Source organism: Ptychodera flava, assembly GCF_041260155.1.
Source record: "Ptychodera flava strain L36383 chromosome 3 unlocalized genomic scaffold, AS_Pfla_20210202 Scaffold_25__1_contigs__length_14229661_pilon, whole genome shotgun sequence".
In the NCBI taxonomy this organism is placed as follows: Eukaryota; Metazoa; Hemichordata; class Enteropneusta; family Ptychoderidae; genus Ptychodera; species Ptychodera flava.
The window spans coordinates 7,827,755-7,837,600 of record NW_027248279.1 but is presented as its reverse complement, the minus strand read 5'-3'; positions in this window follow the sequence as shown (position 1 = coordinate 7,837,600).

The window sequence follows — 9,846 nt, the reverse complement described above, 5'->3', positions numbered from 1 at the left end:
GGACACAGAGAACAGGGTCTAAACCTTTGACACATATGGGTCACCATGCGTCGCCTACTCCAACCCTCGCTAGATGCATGAGAGACGTAACCTAATCTGCCACCTTCCCTCATTTACCGTTATCTAAACTACTTGCGTCACCCTTACCGCGTCATTATCCATGCGCATATCAGTGTGATCAACGCTATAGGGATCGTCCTTTTCAACTTTTGCCATGGCCACCCGTTCATCAACGAGGTCGAAGAGAGGCCCAGCGCACCTTGACAAGTACATATTCCAGTCAGTACCGACGAAAACCACAACCACCAACCCTGTCGTCGAAGTACCGACAATCGCCGCCACGGCAGCCGATCCAAGTAATTGTCAGACCACATCGCCATTGACTCCATCCGACGGTGAACTACGGCAGCCACCCACCGACAAAACCGCAGTTCCGGCACCTATCCCGATGCAAATACAGCCAACTAATACAGTCGTTGGTGCGCTACCACCTGCTGCAGTCATCGTCGCGGGGCTGGTGACGCTTGCCGCTCTGTCCAGCTTGTTACTCACTCAAGCCCACCCAAGTAATCATCCGCCTAAGCACGTTTTAATGAATACAACCCGCCATTACAGCAACCCCACCTGACCTGACCACCAGTGGACCAACCCAGTGTACCTCATAATAACATGACAATATGGCCAACGCCCTAACGTTCAACCGACTCAGCCCTTGGTCACAATCACCGCCATTGCGCCCACCACCTAGGCCGGGCCCACGGGCAACACTCCTGCAGCAATACCCCCAGCCGACCTGCTACTTCAATTTGTCGACCAATCGACACTCAACGCCCTCGCTAACCTCGTAAGTTCATCGAATTTGATGACTTGCACCCTGATGCCCTAGCCCCCAACTCATCCCAGGCTACCAAGACACAAGTAGCTTTCGACCAAGACAACCTTGGCGTGAAATGACCGTGAAAAACGGACGAGAACGTCGTGTTTCCAAGCATGCCATTGGTCCGCTTTCGTCACATTTGCATGTCTCGTCGCAAATTCTGCAACCCGGTTGGACAGTAGCCTAATTAATTAGTAGCCGACGAGGACTCGTCCGTTCCTTTCGTCGTCTCTCGTCTCATTATAATATTCGGGCACTGCTTTGTGTCACGGACAAGACAATTGACAGAAATAGTTGCAAAAAGGGACCGTTCATTGATGCGGTCGACGGGAGGGGATAAATTGTCATGTTAGGGTTATATATTTGGAACCTTGGATTGGCGGTGAGATTTTTAGATGATAGGGTTCACATCGTGAGTAGCACGACTTCCACAGGCCAGGAGGTAAACCATTCATTTTTGCTAAGATAAAAATACCTATTACATGCACAATATACGGTGATAGTAGCTAGGGTTGTAATTCACTTACATATTAGTAACCAGGCAAAAAAGAACCAAAAAGACAATGTTTTCCCTAGCGAAGTCTTCGCACTAAGTTAATGTGGCGCTGGGCGAGAAAGGCACACACATCAGCAACTACAGGCATGAACCAACGAGGTTGGCGGTACAGTTCTTTTGTGGCTTTATAGGTATTGATATATGATATCACGTGCTCCACGTTAATGCGACAACCGATTAAATTCACGATAATATCATTCGATCCATTCGATTCTCGCCAACCAGCTGACTCGCTGGAAACTTTGTCAGAAGCGGATACTTGTTCATGTATCCATGATCAGCTAATAAATATGTGTCATTCGGAATATCCAATTCCAGTCCAGAGCCGATGCCTGGCAGCAACTGAATTGTCCTTTGTCATTTAAATGGCCAAAAATCCAGACTGTAGATATATTATATTCCCCCTGTTGTCACAAATTAATTGGGTGCTCATCGCATGATATCGAGAATGTCAGCTGTAAAAGTTGTGTTGTGGTTCCGTTGTTGGACGATATATTTCGTGCAACGTACCGTCAATGGTGCCTATTGCGTTTGGAAAAAAACTCCCAGTGTCCTCGGAGAGTTTCGATATCCTCCCTTGAAGGCCATCTCACCATTCCTCTGAAATAGTGCCACAACAAGGGTACCAAATGGGTAATTTCTCTGGAAACGGTTGATACGCTAACTTGAAACCATGATGCCAGTGTATCTTCATTTAGGTACTTTCTTAACCAGATCAGTACCAGCAAGATTCGATTTCTTGGTGTCATCGCTCGACGCTCAGAACAGTTTAACCTTGGATACAGATCGGTGACAATCTTATCCATCGACTCCTCAGTTTCGCCAGTTTGCATCCAGAACAAGGTCGGGTACCGTACTAAGTCACTCCATACATCGCGGCTTCCCCGATGCTCACCGATTACACTTAATGGGAACATTAAAGTGTATAATGTCGGGTTTGTTTGAGGCAGCGGCAATGTGGTTACAGTAAACAGCGGGAGGGCTGTCTTCAATAACATCAGCATAACGCGTATCATAGAACGTACATAAATGCTAGTAAGTGTTTCTGGTGGTACGGGTAGCATGATAAAGTGCATGAAAGGTATATAGTCACCTGTAATCTAAAATGGCCATATATGGTAAAAGGGGCGTTCCTTGGTATTCAAAATGCCCATGTGAGGGCGCTGTTTTTAAAAAGCGGCCACCCGCTTTAAATCTGTGATTGGTTAGATTTTCTCTTTCCATGGTAACTTTGGCAAACTTTGGAACAGGTGACAGTATACCTTTAAACGCACGGTGATGCGCCAACAAACGTAAAATTGCTGCAGCAAGGTTGGGACTCAGGTATTTTAGCTTTACAATTATTTGTCTGTGGCTTTATCAAACGTTGTTTCATCAATTTACATCTTTCAAATTGTTTGTTCATTCAGAGTTCCATTTTCATTAAAAGTCGCACCTGTATGTTTATCTGTAATCAGCGTAACCAATCATCGGGTTTAGCAACACATAATTATCATGAAGTGCGTATCGCCGCAAAATTAATACAACTATTACTTCATTTATCACCATGGCTGGACAACAACAACGCACGCGAGCTGCTGTTGTCCGAGTTCTCGAAGATGAACGAAATTTGATTTTCGAGGCATATAGAATGTATGACAACGACTACAGCAGAAGTGTAACATTCCTTAGAAGAAGCACGGGGAGGCTCAACAATAGTGCTGCTGAGTTGTACAGGGGAAACACTGAGGCCCGTCTACGGAGGAGACTGCGAGATAGTATATGCACTCGAGTGGAAAAGTGAGTTCACTTATCTGTAGATTTTCATTGTTTATTTTTATCATCACTTGATAAACATGTTTTCATTTCTAATTTCTTTCTTTCATTTTGTTTCCAAAGCGAGCGGACTGTGAGAGAACGGGAAATGCGGTACACTGAAAGGGGTACACCGGAGGAAAGGAGGACTAGAAGACAGCGAATGACACCACACTCACCTCCTCCAACCCCACGACCTCCTCCTCCCCTTGAATAGCAACTACAGCAACAGCAGCATCAGCACCAACAAGAACAAGAACAAGAACAACAGCAACAACAACAACAACAACAGCAGCAGCAGCAACAACAACAACAACAACAACAACAACAACAACAACAACAACAACAACAACAACAACATATTGCTGGTCAAGAGTTGAACCGTTGCGACGGTGATGGTGTGATTGGTGGACACATTCCCATTCCAAACAACGTGGGTTATGAGGGGAATCGTCGTCCGCTCCATACTCTAATCAGGGAGTGTTACGAACGATATTTAAACATATTATGGACAGATTGCCACAAACCCTGGATTTGGTTGACCAGATGCTGCAACACTTAGACGAACGTTTAAATCAAATTGATTTTAATATTTGAATAATTTAGGAAAGTCAATGTTTTATCAACTGAATATATTTATATAATATTATGTTTGCGAATTTTTTATGAAGTCATGGAAACAATGGCTTTTGGACTACAAATTATGGGTTCTAAGTTAGTTTTTGTTTTTTTATTTAAGTTTTAAAGAAATCACAAGAAGCGATTTCAAACCAACAGTTACTGTAGTAAGGATAATATATACTAACTTTGTTCAAATAAATATTCAATTAGTCGAACAATTCAACAATGGTATGTAGTTTTCTTCTTTTATATGGCAAAAACAAAACTAGTTAAGAACAATATAAGTGGAATTTGGCCATAAAAGAGAAAGCGGTGACATATTGCTTGTGACAGTTGGAGACACAATCGCAGAAACTTGTCCCAGAGAATATTCACAGTGTAATGCGATTCTGAACGGCCAAGCAACACGACTGTAAAGGTTCCATAAGGTAGAATCATTGATTACAAAATTGGGCTATTCAATGGAGTTTTCTTTTTCTTGTTCGTCCGACCGATTGACCATTGAACACCAAATAGATTTTAAAAACTCGCCATTATAGCAATGAAGAAATACATCTTATTTTTTTTAAATTCCATTTAAAACAAGTGATAGATATGCAACGTAATTTTCCGAGACTAAAGGTGCCGTGAATGTATCAAGGGACGACTCGAGTTAAACAGGTTGCGCAGCCTACAATACTTGTAACACCCACATGCTTTCATAGTGACAAATCCCTAGAATTACAGGAACACGATGGACAGGTGTGCATTTATATCGACACTCACTCACAGTCCTGCCATCCATCTGTCATACGCGAAGCTATTCTCTGATTGGAAGGCATGAATCAAGCGCTACCGTGGCGGCAACACAGAGCAGCGTCTGAATATTATAATGAGACGAGAGACGACGAAAGGAACGGACGAGTCCTCGTCGGCTACTAATTAATTAGGCTACTGTCCAACCGGGTTGCAGAATTTGCGACGAGACATGCAAATGTGACGAAAGCGGACCAATGGCATGCTTGGAAACACGACGTTCTCGTCCGTCTTCCACGTTCGTTTAGTGAAAGATCGCTATTGGAGCCAGCCATTAACCAACACCTCAATTTCCTGCACTTCCAAAGCCAGCCACACCTCCTGGCGCCCTTCCTGCTTCGCCGGTGGTCAACGTGGTCATGTAAAGACTGATTGTCCAAATTGGCACAGCGGCGCCACCAACCCGTTGTACTGGGAGAGCTGGGCGAACAAGAATCAGTCTGACCAACCTCAGGATGTCGATCATGGGGATTTGGGATTGCGGTTTGTCTGTGGCTTTCTCCGCTAGGGGACTGGTCAGTTTCTTCGGCCTGGGGGGGGCCGGTGGATTATTTTTTGCCGACGTCAAAAAGTGGCTGACCCCCCCTATTCCAAATTTTGAAAACAAGGTGACCCCCCCTATCCAATTTCGAAACAGGGTGACCCCCCCCGCCCCGCACGCGACAACTGTAAAACAAAAGGTGGACATAAAATATACATATATATATATATATATATATATATATATATATATATATATATATATATATAATTATAATATATTTTATATTTTACATACATTTATATTATATCTGTGTTTTAATGAAATTGTTTGACATGTCAGTTGTAAGATAGGAATTTCAAAGTATCAATCTTGAAGTTTGAATACAGTACATTTTGAATGAGTTGTGAATGTATTTCACATTTTCTATGCTTAACCAGATGTCCTGAACAGAAATGGATGTCAATCATTAATATCAAAGAGGAAAAAGCAGTAAATCAAAAATTTTGATGGGTGTTAAGACTTGCCAGCCATCCAATTAAATCTCCTGAGGAGCCATAGAGAGGCATTTTAGCTAAATCTGATGTGTGCAGTGTCTGAGATGACCTTTTCTTGTAACATTGAAACCATAAAAGCACAGCTAATGACAAAAACTGCCTTTTTAACTGTTATTTTGGTCATAAAAAAGCATTCTACAGAAAAACTAAGACACAAAGGAAAACGTTGCATCAGTGACAATGAAAGATATCTTGTCATTTTTCTATCTCTAAAATAAGTCACTTTATCAAATATATATTGTGAAATATTTGTGCATGCTGCTTTCTCATACTGAATTCCCATACAGAGAACAGAAAAGTATCAGGAATTTGTCATGCTTTTCATATGAAATGCAGATTGCATAACGGTACACTTTCACTTAGCAAACATCAAGATATCTCTGGCATATATCTCTGATTTATTAAAGTATGGCGCCCGAAGGGCGCGGAGAAAAATATGAAACATCCTGATACCTCTGATATATATTTCTTGTATATTAAAGTCATGCACAGGAAGGGCGTGCTGAAAAATGTCTGATATATTAAAGTAATGTGCTCGAAGAGCACGCTGAAAAATATTGAACATACAGATATCTCTGATATATGTATGCCTGATATGTTAAAGTTGGGCGTGCTGAAAATATGTCTGATTATTAAAGTTACGCGCCCGAAGGGCGCGCCGAAAAATGCAACTGAATGATGAAATTTGTGGCTGACACGATGCATTTTAGGCAATGATGAGCCTGTGTCGAAATTCAAAAACACACTGACCCCCCCTATTGGGCATTTCAAAAACATGGTGACCCCCCCTATCACCAAAGTCAAAAACAGGGTGACCCCCCCCATGAATCCACCGCCCCCCCCAGGCCGAAGAAACTGACCAGTCCCCTAGGTGATTGCATGGGTACCGTACGTTGTGAGTTCGAATCTGATTGAAACCATCGTATTCATTCGAGGCTCATGCAAGACCCCCTGCCAATATGGCAGACTACAGAAGTGCTCTGTGTGTAACAATACTCAGCAACACCATCAAAGCACCAAACAAGAGACCCCCAAAGCCCTTTCAGGGGAGTGACTGTCCACACAGCGACAATTGCAACAATACAGCGACAACACCAATCAACCTCTAACTAAGCTCTCAGCTGCCCTGCATGACCACCCGCATGAACAATTTAATTCATCCATGCACAGGGGGCTCGTACTTGTTTATTTGTGTCTGTGTTTGTTTGTGTGTATGTGTTTGTGTTTGTTTATTTGTTATTTTTAATAAAATAACAGCGAAAAGCTATTTTGTTAATATTTGTCAATAAAGAGCAGTTTATTTATTTGTTTGTTTGTTTGTTTGTTTGTTTGTTGATATGTATTTCCGATGGTTAGGGTTAGAGTTAGGGTTAGGGTTAGAGTTACACTTATTGACTCCCTCTATATATCCAGACAAGGGAGCAAGTGGGATTACAACATCTGTATTTTCAAGTCAAGAAAAACAGCCTAAATAAATGCCAGACAATTGAAATATTGGGTTTGTGGCAACATCATGTCCTGTACTTGCCACACCTATCCTTTAATTTGATGGAAAGGGCAAAAATCGGCGATATTTAGCATCTTTCTCCTTTGATTCGTACAGTTTGTACGGCAAAACGTAAGTGTCACACTTTGGCGGGTTAGTACGTCAGTGAAATTCAAATTGGACCAATCAGGTAGCTTGTTAGCCCTGCCTTGGCCCGAACTGGGGACGTTACCGTTGTGGGGCTCGAACCAGGATGATTTTACTTTGGCGCATTTTGCCATGTTCATTTTCCCTTTACGAATCGGTTCACGACAACTTTGTATGCTGCAACATTCACTTTTGTCTTATGAGAAGAAGGTTCCACTAGAGTACTTCAACTACACATCTGTGCAAAACACAATCATTTCCAATCAGTTCGTGAGATGTACGAGCCTATGGTGGTAAATTCAAAAACATAAGTGTAAACCCGGAAGTAAACAAATACAGAGAGACTGTCGCCACGGTTGAATTTCCGTGACTGGAAAAGTTGTTCTTGGTATTGGTTCAATTCTGATAGTTTTCTAGCTATCGAAAGTAACTACGGGCAGTAACCTTCCAACTACGAACAATACCGTACTCGTCCGAGTATACTATAAGCCCCCGGTTCGGCAACACTGAACGGTGGTAAAAACTATGGGAAGGGCTCGAGCAACCCAATTTTTTTCTGCCACGGACGCTTAATTTATGCTAATTTTATGCGCGATTTTTTCAACTCCTCTGGATGTTTCTATCGCTTTCCAAATCAACTTTATCCAAAGGTATTGATTACACAATCTCTGAATAAAGAAGTGACATTTTGGTAAAATTTCAGCGTCGAAAAAAAACCCAAACTTGAAACAAAGTATGCTGCTGATCTGAGTATCTGTGAACTGGCATGGCATGCATTTTGCCTACACGGAAAGGCAACTCAATATTCCAGTATCAACTGTATACATCTTGTGAAACAACAACATAGCAGTGATTGTAATAGTCACCAGGAAAAAGGCTTCACAAATGAAAGGATAATTGCTTCAAACAAAAGCAACTGCATGTTCAGAAGATGAAACAGAGATTGTGGCCGTCAATGAAAATAAACCATGGCGGACGTGTTTGAGACTATTCTATTTAGGCGACGGGTGGAGCAGGATCAAGAATCAAGAAAGTACTGGAAACGTGTCATTTTCCTGGTCAAGGGAACTCGAGTTTCCCATGGTTTCTTTATTATTTTAAAGTATGATCCGTTGTCATGAACAGTGACTCAACGACTTTTTTGTTGCATTCTCATATCTGCAAACATGTATTAGTCACAGGCATGACTGCATCTTGCTGTGGTATAGTCCCTCGAGAACTGGCGTAGTGTTGTGAGTCTAACAAGCTATCTGATTGTCCGATTTGGATTTCACTGATGTACTTACCCGCTAAAGTGTGACACTTACGTTTTGCCGTACAAACTGTACGAATCAAAGGAGAAAGATGCTAAATATCGCCGATTTTTGCCCTTTCCATCGAATTAAAGGATAGGTGTGGTAAGTACAGGACATGATGCTGCCACAAACCCAATATTTCAATTGTCTGGCATTTATTTGGTGTGGTTTTTTTGACTTGAAAATACAGATGTTGGAATCCCACTTGCTCCCCTTGTCTCAATATATAGAGGGAGTGAATAAGTCTAACCCTAACCCTAACCCTAACTTAAGCCTAACCCTAACCCTAACCCTAACTTAAGCCTAACCCTAACCCTAACCATCGGAAATACATATCAACAAACAAACAAACAAATAAATAAACTGCTCTTTATTGACAAATATTAACAAAATAGCTTTTCGCTGTTATTTTATTAAAAATAACAAATAAACAAACACAAACACATACACACAAACAAACACAGACACAAATAAACAAATACGAGTCCCCTGTGATCCATGACCATACTCACGATGTTGACATCGGCTTCAGTGGGAGCCGCACGCACCATAACAAAAGAACTGCACCGGGGCCGCACAATTGGCCTGTTCTCCGTGCCACCACTGCCAAACTTTGTCGTAAACTCGCTTGGACTTCGGCCTAAAAAATCAGGCAGCCACCGCATAATCCTGGACTTATCCCAACCAAGGGATGACAGCGTCAACCACTACATCAACAAAGAAGACCCTCAACTACTCCTGCGTTGATGATACTGTCGTGATGTTACAGAGACTAGGCAGAGGTGCACTCCTCACAAAACCGGGCATTAAACACGCGTAACTTCAGGCTGTGCCTGGTGCGGAAAGCGGACTGGCACCTCCTCGGCTTCAAATTGCAAGGGCTGTTCTTCTTCAATCGTGTTCTTCCCCTCTAGCTTCACTTCAACCATTCCTATTCAACCGCCTGGCCGAAGCACTCCTCGGGTTTGTCAAATGCAGAGCGATTAACGCAGGACTTATTGCATTACCTGGACGACTACCTTGGTGCTGCCCCCCTCCTACTCCCCGCGATGCCAGTACCTCTTCGATACCATACTCAACACCTGCTGCGACCTCACAATACCTATCGCCCTGAAAGGTCCACATCACGTTCCTGGGCATCACCTTGGACATGCTCAGCAGACGATAAGCTACAGGACCTGCTTCAAACACTTCCCACTTGGCTCCACCGACACTCATGCACTAAACGGGAGTTCTA